Source organism: Carcharodon carcharias, chromosome 10 (assembly GCF_017639515.1).
Source record: "Carcharodon carcharias isolate sCarCar2 chromosome 10, sCarCar2.pri, whole genome shotgun sequence".
Taxonomy (NCBI): domain Eukaryota; kingdom Metazoa; phylum Chordata; class Chondrichthyes; order Lamniformes; family Lamnidae; genus Carcharodon; species Carcharodon carcharias.
The window spans coordinates 144,689,455-144,706,233 of NC_054476.1; the positions used below are offsets into that span (position 1 = coordinate 144,689,455).

Sequence of the window (16,779 nt, forward strand, 5' to 3'; positions counted from 1 at the left end):
TCGGGAGTGTTCTCCTGTCGGGAGTGTGTCCTGTCGGGAGTGTTCTCCTGTCGGGAGTGTTCTCCTGTCAGGTGTGTTCTCCTGTCGGGAGTGTTCTCCTGTCGGGAGTGTGTCCTGTCGGGAGTGTTCTCCTGTCGGGAGTGTTCTCCTGTCGGGAATGTTCTCCAGTCGGGAGTGTTCTCCTGTCGGGAGTGTTCTCCTGTCGGGAGTGTTCTCCTGTCAGGTGTGTTCTCCTGTCGGGAGTTTGTCCTGTCGGGAGTGTTCTCCTGTCGGGAGTGTTCTCTTGTCTGGAGTATGTCCTGTCGGGAGTGTGTCCTGTCGGGAGTGTGTCCTGTCGGGAGTGTTCTCCTGTCGGGAGTGTTCTCTTGTCGGGAGTGTTCTCCTGTCGGGAATGTTCTCCTGTCGGAAGTGGGTCCTGTCGGGAGTGGGTCCTGTCGGGAGTGGGTCCTGTCGGGAGTGTTCTCCTGTCGGGAGTGTTCTCCTGTCGGGAGTGTTCTCCTGTCGGGAGTGTTCTCCTGTCAGGAGGGTGTCCTGTCGGGAGTGTTCTCCTGTCAGGAGGGTGTCCTGTCGGGAGTGTTCTCCTGTCAGGAGTGTTCTCCTGTCGGGAGTGTGTCCTGTCGGGAGTGTTCTCCTGTCGGGAGTGTTCTCCTGTCGGGAGTGTTCTCCTGTCGGGAGTGTTCTCCTGTCGGGAGTGTTCTCCTGTCGGGAGTGTGTCCTGTCGGGAGTGTTCTCCTGTCGGGAGTGTTCTCCTGTCGGGAGTGTTCTCCTGTCGGGAGTGTGTCCGGTCGGGAATGTTCTCCTGTCCGGAGTGTTCTCCTGTCGGGAGTGTGTCCTGTCGGGAGTGTTCTCCTGTCGGGAGTGTTCTCCTGTTGGGAGTGTGTCCTGTCGGGAGTGTTCTCCTGGCGGGAGTTTGTCCTGTCGGGAGTGTTCTCCTGTCGGGAGTGTTCTCCTGTCGGGAATGTTCTCCAGTCGGGAGTGTTCTCCTGTCGGGAGTGTTCTCCTGTCGGGAGTGTCCTCCTGTCAGGTGTGTTCTCCTGTCGGGAGTTTGTCCTGTCGGGAGTGTTCTCCTGTCGGGAGTGTTCTCTTGTCTGGAGTATGTCCTGTCGGGAGTGTGTCCTGTCGGGAGTGTTCTCCTGTCGGGAGTGTTCTCTTGTCGGGAGTGTTCTCCTGTCGGGAATGTTCACCTGTCGGAAGTGGGTCCTGTCGGGAGTGGGTCCTGTCGGGAGTGGGTCCTGTCGGGAGTGTTCTCCTGTCGGGAGTGTTCTCCTGTCGGGAGTGTTCTCCTGTCAGGAGGGTGTCCTGTCGGGAGTGTTCTCCTGTCGGGAGTGTTCTCCTGTCGGGAGTGTGTCCTGTCGGGAGTGTGTCCTGTCGGGAGTGTTCTCCTGTCGGGAGTGTTCTCCTGTCGGGAGTGTTCTCCTGTCGGGAGTGTGTCCGGTCGGGAATGTTCTCCTGTCCGGAGTGTTCTCCTGTCGGGAGTGTGTCCTGTCGGGAGTGTTCTCCTGTCGGGAGTGTTCTCCTGTCGGGAGTGTGTCCTGTCGGGAGTGTTCTCCTGTCGGGAGTTTGTCCTGTCGGGAGTGTTCTCCTGTCGAGAGTGTTCTCCTGTCGGGAGTGTTCTCCTGTCGGGAGTGTGTTCTGTCGAGAGTGTTCTCCTGTCGGGAGTGTGTCCTGTCGGGAGTGTGACCTGTCGGGAGTGTGACCTGTCGGGAGTGTGTCCTGTCGGAAGTATTCTCCTGTCGGAAGTATTCTCCTGTCGGAAGTATTCTCCTGTCGGGAGTGTTCTCCTGTCGGGAGTGTTCTCCTGTCGGGAGTGTTCTCCTGTCGGGAGTGTGTCCTGACGGAAGTGTTCTCCTGTCGGGAGTGTTCTCCTGTCGGGAGTGTACTCCTGTCGGGAGTGTTCTCCTGTCGGGAGTGCTCTCCTGTCGGGAGTGTTCTCCTGTCGGGAGTGTGTCCTGTCGAGAGTGTTCTCGTATCGGGAGTGTGTCCTGTCGGGAGTGTGACCTGTCGGGAGTGTGTCCTGACGAAAGTGTGTCCTGTCGGAAGTATTCTCCTGTCGGGAGTGTTCTCCTGTCGAGAGTGTTCTCCTGTCAGGAGTGTTCTCCTGTCGGGAGAGTTCTCCTGTCGGGAGTGTTCTCCTGTCGAGAGAGTTCTCCTGTCGGGAGTGTTCTCCTGTCGGGAGTGAGTCCTGTCGGGGGTGTTCTCCTGTCGGGAGTGTTCTCCTGTTGGGAGTGTTCTCCTGTCGGGAGTGTATCCTGTCGGGAATGTTCTCCAGTCGGGAGTGTTCTCCTGTCGGGAGTGTTCTCCTGTCGGGAGTGTTCTCCTGTCGGGAGTGTTCTCCTGTCGGGAGTGTTCTCCTGTCGGGAGTGTGTCCTGTCGGGAGTGTTCTCCTGTCGGGAGTGTGTCCTGTCGGGAGTGTTCTCCTGTCGGGAGTTTGTCCTGTCGGGAATGTTCTCCTGTCAGGTGTGTTCTCCTGTCGGGAGTTTGTCCTGTCGGGAGTGTTCTCCTGTCGGGAGTGTTCTCTTGTCTGGAGTGTGTCCTGTCGGGAGTGTTCTCCTGTCGGGTGTGTTCTCCTGTCGGGAGTGTTCTCCTGTCGGGAGTGTTCTCCTGTCGGGAGTGTTCTCCTGTAGGGAGTGTTCTCCTGTCGGGAGTGTGTCCTGTCGGGAGTGTTCTCCTGTCGGGAGTGTTCTCCTGTCGGGAGTGTTCTCCTGTCGGGAGTGTGTCCTGTCGAGAGTGTTCTCCTGTCGGGAGTGTGTCCTGTCGGGAGTGTGTCCTGTCGGGAGTGTGTCCTGTCGGGAGTGTGTCCTGTCGGGAGTGTTCTCCTGTCGAGAGTGTTCTCCTGTCGGGAGTGTTCTCCTGTCGGGAGTGTTCTCCTGTCGGGAGTGTTCTCCTGTCGGGAGTGTTCTCCTGTCGGGAGAGTTCTCCTGTCGGGAGAGTTCTCCTGTCGGGAGTGTTCTCCTGTCGGGAGTGTTCTCCTGTCGGGAGTGTTCTCCTGTCGAGAGAGTTCTCCTGTCGAGAGAGTTCTCCTGTCGGGAGTGTTCTCCTGTCGGGAGTGAGTCCTGTCGGGGGTGTTCTCCTGTCGGGAGTGTTCTCCTGTCGGGAGTGTTCTCCTGTTGGGAGTGTATCCTGTCGGGAATGTTCTCCAGTCGGGAGTGTTCAACCGTCGGGAGTGTTCTCCTGTCTGGAGTGTTCTCCTGTCGGGAGTGTGTCCTGTCGGGAGTGTTCTCCTGTCGGAAGTGTTCTCCTGTCAGGAGTGTTCTCCTGTCGGGAGTGTGTCCTGTCGGGAGTGTTCTCCTGTCGGGAGTTTGTCCTGTCGGGAATGTTCTCCTGTCAGGTGTGTTTTCCTGTCGGGAGTTTGTCCTGTCGAGAGAGTTCTCCTGTCGGGAGTGTTCTCCTGTCGGGAGTGAGTCCTGTCGGGGGTGTTCTCCTGTCGGGAGTGTTCTCCTGTCGGGAGTGTTCTCCTGTCGGGAGTGTATCCTGTCGGGAATGTTCTCCAGTCGGGAGTGTTCAACCGTCGGGAGTGTTCTCCTGTCTGGAGTGTTCTCCTGTCGGGAGTGTGTCCTGTCGGAAGTGTTCTCCTGTCGGGAGTGTTCTCCTGTCGGGAGTGTGTCCTGTCTGGAGTGTTCTCCTGTCGGGAGTTTGTCCTGTCGGGAATGTTCTCCTGTCAGGTGTGTTCTCCTGTCGGGAGTTTGTCCTGTCGGGAGTGTTCTCCTGTCGGGAGTGTTCTCTTGTCTGGAGCGTGTCCTGTCGGGAGTGTTCTCCTGTCGGGAGTGTTCTCCTGTCGGGAGTGTTCTCCTGTCGGGAGTGTTCTCCTGTCGGGAGTGTTCTCCTGTCGGGAGTGTGTCCTGTCGGGAGTGTGTCCTGTCGGGAGTGTTCTCCTGTCGGGAGTGTTCTCCTGTCGGGAGTGTTCTCCTGTCGGGAGTGTGTCCTGTCGAGAGTGTTCTCCTGTCGGGAGAGTGTCCTGTTGGGAGTGTTCTCCTGTCGGGAGTGTGTCCTGTCGAGAGTGTTCTCCTGTCGGGAGTGTGTCCTGTCGGGAGTGTGTCCTGTCGGGAGTGTGTCCTGTCGGGAGTGTTCTCCTGTCGGGAGTGTTCTCCTGTCGGGAGTGTTCTCCGTCCGGAGTGTTCTCCTGTCGGGAGTGTGTCCTGTCGGAAGTATTCTCCTGTCGGGAGTGTTCTCCTGTCGGGAGTGTTCTCCTGTCGGGAGTGTTCTCCTGTTGGGAGTGTATCCTGTCGGGAATGTTCTCCAGTCGGGAGTGTTCAACCGTCGGGAGTGTTCTCCTGTCTGGAGTGTTCTCCTGTCGGGAGTGTGTCCTGTCGGGAGTGTTCTCCTGTCGGAAGTGTTCTCCTGTCAGGAGTGTTCTCCTGTCGGGAGTGTGTCCTGTCGGGAGTGTTCTCCTGTCGGGAGTTTGTCCTGTCGGGAATGTTCTCCTGTCAGGTGTGTTTTCCTGTCGGGAGTTTGTCCTGTCGAGAGAGTTCTCCTGTCGGGAGTGTTCTCCTGTCGGGAGTGAGTCCTGTCGGGGGTGTTCTCCTGTCGGGAGTGTTCTCCTGTCGGGAGTGTTCTCCTGTCGGGAGTGTATCCTGTCGGGAATGTTCTCCAGTCGGGAGTGTTCAACCGTCGGGAGTGTTCTCCTGTCTGCAGTGTTCTCCTGCCGGGAGTGTGTCCTGTCGGAAGTGTTCTCCTGTCGGGTGTGTTCTCCTGTCGGGAGTGTGTCCTGTCTGGAGTGTTCTCCTGTCGGGAGTTTGTCCTGTCGGGAATGTTCTCCTGTCAGGTGTGTTCTCCTGTCGGGAGTTTGTCCTGTCGGGAGTGTTCTCCTGTCGGGAGTGTTCTCTTGTCTGGAGCGTGTCCTGTCGGGAGTGTTCTCCTGTCGGGAGTGTTCTCCTGTCGGGAGTGTTCTCCTGTCGGGAGTGTTCTCCTGTCGGGAGTGTTCTCCTGTCGGGAGTGTGTCCTGTCGGGAGTGTGTCCTGTCGGGAGTGTTCTCCTGTCGGGAGTGTTCTCCTGTCGGGAGTGTTCTCCTGTCGGGAGTGTGTCCTGTCGAGAGTGTTCTCCTGTCGGGAGAGTGTCCTGTTGGGAGTGTTCTCCTGTCGGGAGTGTGTCCTGTCGAGAGTGTTCTCCTGTCGGGAGTGTGTCCTGTCGGGAGTGTGTCCTGTCGGGAGTGTGTCCTGTCGGGAGTGTTCTCCTGTCGGGAGTGTTCTCCTGTCGGGAGTGTTCTCCGTCCGGAGTGTTCTCCTGTCGGGAGTGTGTCCTGTCGGAAGTATTCTCCTGTCGGGAGTGTTCTCCTGTCGGGAGTGTTCTCCTGTCGGGAGTGTGTCCTGTCGGGAGTGTTCTCCTGTCGGGAGTTTGACCTGTCGGGAGTGTTCTCCAGTCGAGAGTGTTCTCCTGTCGGGAGTGTTCTCCTGTCGGGAGTGCTCTCCTGTCGGGAGTTTGTCCTGTCGGGAGTGTTCTCCTGTCGAGAGTGTTCTCCTGTCGGGAGTGTTCTCTTGTCGGGAGTGTGTCCTGTCGGGAGTGTGACCTGTCGGGAGTGTGTCCTGTCGGGAGTGTGTCCTGTCGGGAGTGTGTCCAGTCGGGAGTGTTCTCCTGTCGGGAGTGTTCTCCTTTCGGGAGTGTGTCCTGTCGGGAGTGTTCTCCTGTCGGGAGTGTTCTCCTGTCGGGAGTGTTCTCCTGTCGGGAGTGTGTCCTGTCGAGAGTGTTCTCCTGTCGGGAGTGTTCTCCTGTCGGGAGTGTGTCCTGTCGGGAGTGTGACCTGTCGGGAGTGTGTCCTGTCGGGAGTGTTCTCCTGTCGGGAGTGTGTCCTGTCGGGAGTGTTCTCCTGTCGGGAGTGTTCTCCTGTCGGGAGTGTTCTCCTGTCGGGAGTGTTCTCCTGTCGGGAGTGTGTCCTGTCGGGAGTGTGTCCTGTCGAGAGTGTTCTCCTGTCGGGAGTGTGTCCTGTCGGGAGTGTTCTCCTGTCGGGAGTGTTCTCCTGTCGGGAGTGTTCTCTGTCGGGAGTGTGTCCTGTCGGGAGGTTTCTCCTGTCGGAGTGTTCTCCTGTCGGGAGTGTGTCTCCTGTCGGGAGTGTTCTCCTGTCGGGAGTGTTCTCCTGTCGGGAGTGTTCTCCTGTCGGGAGTGTTCTCCTGTCGGGAGTGTTCTCCTGTCGGGAGTGTTTCTCCTGTCGGGAGTGTTCTCCTGTCGGGAGTGTTCTCCTGTCGGGAGTGTTCTCCTGTCGGGAGGTGTCCTGTCGGAGTGTTCTCCTGTCGGGATGTGTCCTGTCGGGAATGTGTCCTGTCTGAGTGTTCTCCTGTCGGGAGTGTTCTCCTGTCGGAGATGTTCTCCTGTCAGGATGTGTCTCCTGTCGGAGTGTTCCTGTCGGGAGTGTTCTCCTGTCGGGAGTGTTCTCCTGTCGGGAGTGTGTCCTGTCGGGAGTGTCTCCTGTCGGAGTGTCTCCTGTCGGAGAGTGTTATCCTGTCGGGAGTGTTCTCCTGTCGGGAGTGTGTCCTGTCGGGGGTGTTCTCCTGTCGGGAGTGTTCTCCTGTCGGGAGTGTTCTCCTGTCGGGAGTGTGTCCTGTCGGGAGTGTTCTCCTGTCGGGAGTGTTCTCCTGTCGGGAGTGTTCTCCTGTCGGGAGTGTTCTCCTGTCGGGAGTGTTCTCCTGTCAGGAGTGTGTCCTGTCGGGAGTGTGTCCTGTCGGGAGTGTTCTCCTGTCGGGAGTGTTCTCCTGTCGGGAGTGTTCTCCTGTCGGGAGTGTGTCCTGTCGGGAGTGTTCTCCTGTCGGGAGTGTGTCCTGTCGGGAGTGTTCTCCTGTCGGGAGTTTGTCCTGTCGGGAATGTTCTCCTGTCAGGTGTGTTCTCCTGTCGGGAGTTTGTCCTGTCGGGAGTGTTCTCCTGTCGGGAGTGTTCTCTTGTCTGGAGTGTGTCCTGTCGGGAGTGTTCTCCTGTCGGGAGTGTTCTCCTGTCGGGAGTGTTCTCCTGTCGGGAGTGTTCTCCTGTCGGGAGTGTTCTCCTGTCGGGAGTGTTCTCCTGTCGGGAGTGTGTCCTGTCGGGAGTGTTCTCCTGTCGGGAGTGTTCTCCTGTCGGGAGTGTTCTCCTGTCGGGAGTGTTCTCCTGTCGGGAGTGTGTCCTGTCGGGAGTGTTCTCCTGTCGGGAGTGTTCTCCTGTCGGGAGTGTGTCCTGTCGGGAGTGTGTCCTGTCGGGAGTGTTCTCCTGTCGGGAGTGTTCTCCTGTCGGGAGTGTTCTCCTGTCGGGAGTGTTCTCCTGTCGAGAGTGTTCTCCTGTCGGGAGTGTTCTCCTGTCGGGAGTGTTCTCCTGTCGGGAGTGTTCTCCTGTCGGGAGTGTTCTCCTGTCGGGAGTGTTCTCCTGTCGGGAGTGTTCTCCTGTCGGGAGTGTTCTCCTGTCGGGAGTGTTCTCCTGTCGGGAGTGTGTCCTGTCGGGAGTGTTCTCCTGTCGGGAGTGTTCTCCTGTCGGGAGTGTGTCCTGTCGGGAGTGTGTCCTGTCGGGAGTGTTCTCCTGTCGGGAGTTTGTCCTGTCGGGTATGTTCTCCTGTCAGGTGTGTTCTCCTGTCGGGAGTGTTCTCCTGTCGGGAGTGTTCTCCTGTCGGGAGTGTTCTCCTGTCAGGAGTGTTCTCTTGTCTGGAGTGTGTCCTGTCGGTAGTGTGTCCTGTCGGGAGTGTGTCCTGTCGGGAGTTTTCTCCTGTCGGGAGTGTTCTCCTGTCGAGAGTGTTCTCCTGTCGAGAGTGTTCTCCTGTCGGGAGTGTTCGCCTGTCGGGAATGTTCTCCAGTCGGGAGTGTTCTCCAGTCGGGAGTGTTCTCCTGTCGGGAGTGTGTCCTGTCGGGAGTGTGTCCTGTCGGGAATGTTCTCCAGTCGGGAGTGTTCTCCTGTCGGGAGTGTGTCCTGTCGGGAGTGTTCTCCTGTCGGGAGTGTTCTCCTGTCGGGAGTGTTCTCCTGTCGGGAATGTTCTCCTGTCGGGAGTGTGTCCTGTCGGGAGTGTGTCCTGTCGGGAGTGTTCTCCTGTCGGGAGTGTTCTCCTGTCGGGAGTGTGTCCTGTCGGGAGTGTTCTCCTGTCGGGAGTGTTCTCCTGTCGGGAGTGTTCTCCTGTCGGGAGTGTTCTCCTGTCGGGAGTGTTCTCCTGTCGGGAGTGTGTCCTGTCGGAAGGTGTCCTGTCGGGAGTGTCTCCTGTCGGGAGTGTTCTCCTGTCGGGAGTGTTCTCTGTCGGGAGTGTTCTCCTGTCGGGAGTGTGTCCTGTCGGGAGTGTTCTCCTGTCGGGAGTGTGTCCTGTCGGGAGTGTTCTCCTGTCGGGAGTGTTCTCCTGTCGGGAGTGTTCTCCTGTCGGGAGTGTTCTCCTGTCGGGAGTGTTCTCCTGTCGGGAGTGTTCTCCAGTCGGGAGTGTTCTCCTGTCGGGAGTGTTCTCCTGTCGGGAGTGTTCTCCTGTCGGGAGTGTTCTCCTGTCGGGAGTGTTCTCCTGTCGGGAGTGTTCTCCTGTCGGGAGTGTTCTCCTGTCGGGAGTGTGTCTCCTGTCGGGAGTGTTCTCCTGTCGGGAGTGTTCTCCTGTCGGGAGTGTGTCCTGTCGGGAGTGTTCTCCTGTCGGGAGTGTTCTCCTGTCGGGAGTGTTCTCCTGTCGGGAGTGTTCTCCTGTCGGGAGTGTTCTCCTGTCGGGAGTGTGTCCTGTCGGGAGTGTGTCCTGTCGGGAGGGTGTCCTGTCGGGAGTGTTCTCCTGTCGGGAGTGTTCTCCTGTCGGGAGTGTTCTCCTGTCGGGAGTGTTCTCCTGTCGGGAGTGTTCTCCTGTCGGGAGTGTGTCCTGTCGGGAGTGTTCTCCTGTCGGGAGTGTTCTCCTGTCGGGAGTGTTCTCCTGTCGGGAGTGTGTCCTGTCGGGAGTGTTCTCCTGTCGGGAGTGTGTCCTGTCGGGAGTGTTCTCCTGTCGGGAGTGTTCTCCTGTCGGGAGTGTGTCCTGTCGGGAGTGTTCTCCTGTCGGGAGTGTTCTCCTGTCGGGAGTGTTCTCCTGTCCGGAGTGTGTCCTGTCGGGAGTGTTCTCCTGTCGGAAGTGTTCTCCTGTTGGGAAGTGTTCTCCTGTCGGGTGTGTTCTCCTGTCGGGAGTGTGTCCTGTCGGGAGTGTTCTCCTGTCGGGAGTTTGTCCTGTCGGGAATGTTCTCCTGTCAGGAGTTTTCTCCTGTCGGGGAGTGTGTCCTGTCTGGAGTGTGTCCTGTCGGGAGTGTTCTCTTGTCTGGAGTGTGTCCTGTCGGGAGTGTGTCCTGTCGGGAGTGTTCTCCTGTCGGGAGTGTTCTGCTGTCGAGAGTGTTCTCCAGTCGGGAGTGTTCTCCTGGCGGGAGTGTGTCCTGTCGGGGGTGTTCTCCTGTCGGGAGTGTTCTCCTGTCGGGAGTGTTCTCCTGTCGGGAGTGTGTCCTGTCGGGAATGTTCTCCAGTCGGGAGTGTTCTCCTGTCGGGAGTGTGTCCTGTCGGGAGTGTTCTCCTGTCGGGAGTGTGTCCTGTCGGAAGTATTCTCCTGTCGGGAGTGTTCTCCTGTCGGGAGTGTGTCCTGTCGGGAGTGTGTCCTGTCGGGAGTGTTCTCCAGTCGGGAGTGTTCTCCTGTCGGGAGTGTGACCTGTCGGGAGTGTGTCCTGTCGGGAGTGTGTCATGTCGGGAGGGTGTCCAGTCGGGAGTGTTCTCCTGTCGGGAGTGTTCTCCTTTCGGGAGTGTGTCCTGTCGGGAGTGTTCTCCTGTCGGGAGTGTTCTCCTGTCGGGAGTGTTCTCCTGTCGGGAGTGTGTCCTGTCGGGAGTGTGTCCTGTCGAGAGTGTTCTCCTGTCGGGAGTGTTCTCCTGTCGGGAGTGTGTCCTGTCGGGAGTGTGACCTGTCGGGAGTGTGTCCTGTCGGGAGTGTTCTCCTGTCGGGAGTGTGTCCTGTCGGGAATGTTCTCCTGTCGGGAGTGTTCTCCTGTCGGGAGTGTGTCCTGTCGGGAGTGTGTCCTGTCGGGAGTGTGTCCTGTCGGGAGTGTTCCCCTGTCAAGAGTGTTCACCTGTCAAGAGTGTTCACCTGTCGGGAGTGTGTCCTGTCGGGAGTGTGTCCTGTCGGGAGTGTTCTCCTGTCGGGAGTGTGTCCTGTCGGGAGTGTACTCCAGTCGGGAGTGTTCTCCTGTCGGGAGTGTGACCTGTCGGGAGTGTGTCCTGTCGGGAGTGTGTCATGTCGGGAGGGTGTCCAGTCGGGAGTGTTCTCCTGTCGGGAGTGTTCTCCTTTCGGGAGTGTGTCCTGTCGGGAGTGTTCTCCTGTCGGGAGTGTTCTCCTGTCGGGAGTGTTCTCCTGTCGGGAGTGTTCTCCTGGCAGGAGTGTGTCCTGTCGGGAGTGTGTCCTGTCGGGAGTGTTCTCCTGTCGGGAGTGTTCTCCTGTCGGGAGTGTGTCCTGTCGGGAGTGTTCTCCTGTCGGGAGTGTGTCCTGTCGGGAGTGTTCTCCGGTCGGGAGTGTGTCCTGTCGGGAGTGTTCTCCTGTCGGGAGTTTCCTCCTGTCGGGAGTGTGTCCTGTCGGGAGTGTTCTCCTGTCGGGAGTGTGCCCTGTCAGGAGTGTGTCCTGTCGGGAGTGTTCTCCTGTCGGGAGTTTGTCCTGTCGAGAGTGTTCTCCTGTCGGGAGTGTTCTGCTGTCGAGAGTGTTATCCTGTCGGGGGTGTTCTCCTGTCGGGAATGTGTCCTGTCGGGGGTGTTCTCCTGTCGGCGTGTTCTCCTGTCGGGGGTGTTCTCCTGTCGGGAGTGTTCTCCTGTCGGGAGTGTGTCCTGTCGGGAATGTTCTCCAGTCGGGAGTGTTCTCCTGTCGGGAGTGTGTCCTGTCGGGAGTGTGTCCTGTCTGGAGTGTTCTCCTGTCGGGAGTTTGTCCTGTCGGGAATGTTCTCCTGTCAGGAGTGTTCTCCTGTCAGGAGCGTTCTCCTGTCGGGAGTGTTCTCCTGTCGGGAGTGTTCTCTTGTCTGGAGTGTGTCCTGTCGGGAGTGTGTCCTGTCGGGAGTGTTCTCCTGTCGGGAGTGTTCTCCTGTCGGGAGTGTTCTCCTGTCGGGAGTGTGTCCTGTCGGGAATGTTCTCCTGTCGGGAGTGTTCTCCTGTCGGGAGTGTGTCCTGTCGGGAGTGTGTCCTGTCGGGAGTGTTCTCCTGTCGGGAGTTTGTCCTGGTGGGAGTGTTCTCCTGGCGGGAGTGTTCTCCTGTCGGGATGTGTCCTGTCGGGAGTGTTCTCCTGTCGGGAGTGTTCTCCTGTCGGGAGTGTTCTCCTGTCGGGAGTGTTCTCCTGTCTGGAGTGTGTCCTGTCGGGAGTGTGTCCTGTCGGGAGTGTGTCCTGTCGGGAGTTTTCTCCTGTCGGGAGTGTTCTCCTGTCGGAGTGTTCTCCTGTCGGGAGTGTTCTCCTGTCGGGAGTGTGTCCTGTCGGGAGTGTTCTCCTGTCGGGAGTGTTCTCCTGTCGGGAGTGTTCTCCTGTCGGGAGTGTTCTCCTGTCGGGAGTGTTCTCCTGTCGGGAGTGTTCTCCTGTCGGGAGTGTGTCCTGTCGGGAGTGTTCTCCTGTCGGGAGTGTGTCCTGTCGGGAGTGTTCTCCTGTCGGGAGTGTGTCCTGTCGGGAGTGTTCTCCTGTCGGGAGTGTTCTCCTGTCGGAAGTATTCTCCTGTCGGGAGTGTTCTCCTGTCGGGAGTGTGTCCTGTCGGGAGTGTGTCCTGTCGGGAGTGTGTCCTGTCGGGAGTGTTCTCCTGTCGGGAGTGTTCTCCTGTCGGGAGTGTTCTCCTGTCGGGTGTGTTCTCCTGTCGGGAGTGTGTCCTGTCGGGAGTGTGTCTCCTGTCGGGAGTGTTCTCCTGTCGGGAGTGTTCTCCTGTCGGGAGTGTTCTCCTGTCGGGAGTGTTCTCCTGTCGGGAGTGTGTCCTGTCGGGAGTGTTCTCCTGTCGGGAGTGTTTCCTGTCGGAGTGTTCTCCTGTCGGGAGTGTGTCCTGTCGGGAGTGTGTCCTGTCGGGAGTGTTCTCCTGTCGGGAGTGTTCTCCTGTCGGGAGTGTTCTCCTGTCGGGAGTGTGTCCTGTCGGGAGTGTTCTCCTGTCGGGAGTGTTCTCCTGTCGGGAGTGTTCTCCTGTCGGGAGTGTTCTCCTGTCGGGAGTGTGTCCTGTCGGGAGTGTTCTCCTGTCGGGAGTGTTCTCCTGTCGGGAGTGTTCTCCTGTCGGGAGTGTTCTCCTGTCGGGAGTGTTCTCCTGTCGGGAGTGTTCTCCTGTCGGGAGTGTTCTCCTGTCGGGAGTGTTCTCCTGTCTGGAGTGTTCTCCTGTCGGGAGTGTGTCCTGTCGGGAGTGTTCTCCTGTCGGGAGTGTTCTCCTGTCGGGAGTGTTCTCCTGTCGGGAGTGTTCTCCTGTCGGGAGTGTTCTCCTGTCGGGAGTGTTCTCCTGTCGGGAGTGTTCTCCTGTCGGGAGTGTTCTCCTGTCGGGAGTGTGTCCTGTCGGGAGTGTTCTCCTGTCGGGAGTGTGTCCTGTCGGGAATGTTTTCCAGTCGGGAGTGTTCTCCTGTCGGGAGTGTGTCCTGTCGGAGTGTTCTCCTGTCGGGAGTGTGTCCTGTCGGGAGTGTTCTCCTGTCGGGAGTGTTCTCTGTCGGGAGTGTTCTCCTGTCGGGAGTGTTCTCCTGTCGGGAGTGTTCTCCTGTCGGAGTGTTCTCCTGTCGGGAGTGTTCTCCTGTCGGGAGTGTGTCCTGTCGGGAGTGTTCTCCTGTCGGGAGTGTTCTCCTGTCGGGAGTGTTCTCCTGTCGGGAGTGTTCTCCTGTCGGAGTGTTCTCCTGTCGGGAGTGTGTCCTGTCGGGAGTGTTCTCCTGTCGGGAGTGTTCTCCTGTCGGAGTGTTCTCCTGTCGGGAGTGTTCTCCTGTCGGGAGTGTGTCCTGTCGGGAGTGTGTCCCTGTCGGGAGTGTGTCCTGTCGGGAGTGTTCTCCTGTCGGGAGTGTTCTCCTGTCGGGAGTGTTCTCCTGTCGAGAGTGTTCTCCTGTCGGGATGTGTTCTCCTGTCGGGAGTGTTGTCCTGTCGGGAGTGTTCTCCAGTCGGGAGTGTTCTCCTGTCGGGAGTGTTCTCCAGTCGGGAGTGTGTCCAGTCGGGAGTGTTCTCCTGTCGGGAGTGTGTCCTGTCGGGAATGTTCTCCAGTCGGAGTGTTCTCCTGTCGGGAGTGTTCTCCTGTCGGGAGTGTTCTCCTGTCGGGAGTGTTCTCCTGTCGGGAGTGTTCTCCTGTCGGGAGTGTTCTCCTGTCGGAGTGGTCTCTGTCGGAGTGTGTCCTGTCGAGAGTGTGTCCTGTCGGGAGGGTGTCCTGTCGGGAGTGTTCTCCTGTCGGCAGTGTTTCCTGTCGGGAGTGTTCTCCTGTCGGGAGTGTTCTCCTGTCGGGAGTGTGTCCTGTCGGGAGTGTTCTCCTGTCGGGAGTGTTCTCCTGTCGGAGGTGTTGTCCTGTCGGGAGTGTTCTCTTGTCTGGAGTGTGTCCTGTCGGGAGTGTGTCCTGTCGGGAGTGTTCTCCTGTCGGGAGTGTGTCCTGTCGGGAATGTTCTCCTGTCGGGAGTGTTCTCCTGTCGGGAGTGTGTCCTGTCGGGAGTGTTCTCCTGTCGGGAGTGTTCTCCTGTCGGGAGTGTTCTCCTGTCGGGAGTGTGTCCTGTCGGAGTGGTCCTGTCGGGAGGGTGTCCTGTCGGGAGTGTTCTCCTGTCGGCAGTGTTCTCCTGTCGGGAGTGTTCTCCTGTCGGGAGTGTTCTCCTGTCGGGAGTGTTCTCCTGTCGGGAGTGTGTCCTGTCGGGAGTGTTCTCCTGTCGGGAGTGTTCTCCTGTCGAGAGTGTTCTCCTGTCGGGAGTGTTCTCCTGTCGGGAGTGTGTCCTGTCGGGAGTGTTCTCCTGTCGGGAGTGTTCTCCTGTCGGGAGTGTTCTCCAGTCGGGAGTGTTCTCCAGTCGGGAGTGTTCTCCTGTCGGGAGTGTGTCCTGTCGGGAATGTTCTCCAGTCGGGAGTGTTCTCCTGTCGGCAGTGTGTCCTGTCGGGAGTGTTCTCCTGTCGGGAGTGTTCTCCTGTCGGGAGTGTTCTCCTGTCGGGAATGTTCTCCTGTCGGGAGTGTGTCCTGTCGGGAGTGGGTCCTGTCGGGAGGGTGTCCTGTCGGCAGTGTTCTCCTGTCGGCAGTGTTCTCCTGTCGGGAGTGTTCTCCTGTCGGGAGTGTTCTCCTGTCGGGAGTGTTCTGCTGTCGGGAGTGTGTCCTGTCGGGAGGGTTCTCCTGTCGGGAGGGTTCTCCTGTCGGGAGGGTTCTCCTGTCGGGAGTGTGTCCTGTCGGGAGTGTTCTCCTGTCGGGAGTGTGTCCTGTCGGGAATGTTCTCCTGTCCGGAGTGTTCTCCTGTCGGGAGTGTGTCCTGTCGGGAGTGTTCTCCTGTCGGGAGTGTTCTCCTGTCGGGAGTGTTCTCCTGTCCGGAGTGTGTCCTGTCGGGAGTGTTCTCCTGTCGGAAGTGTTCTCCTGTTGGAAGTGTTCTCCTGTCGGGTGTGTTCTCCTGTCGGGAGTGTGTCCTGTCGGGAGTGTTCTCCTGTCGGGAGTTTGTCCTGTCGGGAATGTTCTCCTGTCAGGAGTTTTCTCCTGTCGGGAGTTTGTCCTGTCGAGAGTTTGTCCTGTCGGGAGTGTTCTCTTGTCTGGAGTGTGTCCTGTCGGGAGTGTGTCCTGTCGGGAGTGTTCTCCTGTCGGGAGTGTTCTGCTGTCGAGAGTGTTCTCCAGTCGGGAGTGTTCTCCTGGCGGGAGTGTGTCCTGTCGGGGGTGTTCTCCTGTCGGGAGTGTTCTCCTGTCGGGAGTGTTCTCCTGTCGGGAGTGTGTCCTGTCGGGAATGTTCTCCAGTCGGGAGTGTTCTCCTGTCGGGAGTGTGTCCTGTCGGGAGTGTTCTCCTGTCGGCAGTGTGTCCTGTCGGAAGTATTCTCCTGTCGGGAGTGTTCTCCTGTCGGGAGTGTGTCCTGTCGGGAGTGTTCTCCAGTCGGGAGTGTTCTCCTGTCGGGAGTGTGACCTGTCGGGAGTGTGTCCTGTCGGGAGTGTGTCATGTCGGGAGGGTGTCCAGTCGGGAGTGTTCTCCTGTCGGGAGTGTTCTCCTTTCGGGAGTGTGTCCTGTCGGGAGTGTTCTCCTGTCGGGAGTGTTCTCCTGTCGGGAGTGTTCTCCTGTCGGGAGTGTGTCCTGTCGGGAGTGTGTCCTGTCGAGAGTGTTCTCCTGTCGGGAGTGTTCTCCTGTCGGGAGTGTGTCCTGTCGGGAGTGTGACCTGTCGGGAGTGTGTCCTGTCGGGAGTGTTCCCCTGTCGGGAGTGTGTCCTGTCGGGAATGTTCTCCTGTCGGGAGTGTTCTCCTGTCGGGAGTGTGTCCTGTCGGGAGTGTGTCCTGTCGGGAGTGTGTCCTGTCGGGAGTGTTCCCCTGTCAAGAGTGTTCACCTGTCAAGAGTGTTCACCTGTCGGGAGTGTGTCCTGTCGGGAGTGTGTCCTGTCGGGAGTGTTCTCCTGTCGGGAGTGTGTCCTGTCGGGAGTGTACTCCAGTCGGGAGTGTTCTCCTGTCGGGAGTGTGTCCTGTCGGGAGTGTACTCCAGTCGGGAGTGTTCTCCTGTCGGGAGTGTGACCTGTCGGGAGTGTGTCCTGTCGGGAGTGTGTCCTGTCGGGAGTGTGTCATGTCGGGAGGGTGTCCAGTCGGGAGTGTTCTCCTGTCGGGAGTGTTCTCCTTTCGGGAGTGTGTCCTGTCGGGAGTGTTCTCCTGTCGGGAGTGTTCTCCTGTCGGGAGTGTTCTCCTGTCGGGAGTGTTCTCCTGGCAGGAGTGTGTCCTGTCGGGAGTGTGTCCTGTCGGGAGTGTTCTCCTGTCGGGAGTGTTCTCCTGTCGGGAGTGTGTCCTGTCGGGAGTGTTCTCCTGTCGGGAGTGTGTCCTGTCGGGAGTGTTCTCCGGTCGGGAGTGTGTCCTGTCGGGAGTGTTCTCCTGTCGGGAGTTTCCTCCTGTCGGGAGTGTGTCCTGTCGGGAGTGTTCTCCTGTCGGGAGTGTGCCCTGTCAGGAGTGTGTCCTGTCGCGAGTGTTCTCCTGTCGGGAGTTTGTCCTGTCGAGAGTGTTCTCCTGTCGGGAGTGTTCTGCTGTCGAGAGTGTTATCCTGTCGGGGGTGTTCTCCTGTCGGGAATGTGTCCTGTCGGGGGTGTTCTCCTGTCGGGGGTGTTCTCCTGTCGGGGGTGTTCTCCTGTCGGGAGTGTTCTCCTGTCGGGAGTGTTCTCCTGTCGGGAGTGTGTCCTGTCGGGAATGTTCTCCAGTCGGGAGTGTTGTCCTGTCGGGAGTGTGTCCTGTCGGGAGTGTGTCCTGTCTGGAGTGTTCTCCTGTCGGGAGTTTGTCCTGTCGGGAATGTTCTCCTGTCAGGAGTGTTCTCCTGTCAGGAGCGTTCTCCTGTCGGGAGTGTTCTCCTGTCGGGAGTGTTCTCTTGTCTGGAGTGTGTCCTGTCGGGAGTGTGTGCTGTCGGGAGTGTTCTCCTGTCGGGAGTGTTCTCCTGTCGGGAATGTTCTCCTGTCGGGAGTGGGTCCTGTCGGGAGTGGGTCCTGTCGGGAGGGTGTCCTGTCGGCAGTGTTCTCCTGTCGGCAGTGTTCTCCTGTCGGGAGTGTTCTCCTGTCGGGAGTGTTCTCCTGTCGGGAGTGTTCTCCTGTCGGGAGTGTGTCCTGTCGGGAGGGTTCTCCTGTCGGGAGGGTTCTCCTGTCGGGAGGGTTCTCCTGTCGGGAGTGTGTCCTGTCGGGAGTGTTCTCCTGTCGGGAGTGTGTCCTGTCGGGAATGTTCTCCTGTCCGGAGTGTTCTCCTGTCGGGAGTGTGTCCTGTCGGGAGTGTTCTCCTGTCGGGAGTGTTCTCCTGTCGGGAG

The 16,779-nt window shown here is 58.8% G+C and overlaps 1 protein-coding gene across 2 annotated transcripts in view; it reads right to left on the bottom strand.

The window, feature by feature from the left end:
* sarm1 (sterile alpha and TIR motif containing 1) overlaps positions 1-16,779 on the bottom strand; it is a 157,110-nt gene that overhangs the window by 96,987 nt on the left and 43,344 nt on the right. The window lies entirely within an intron of this gene.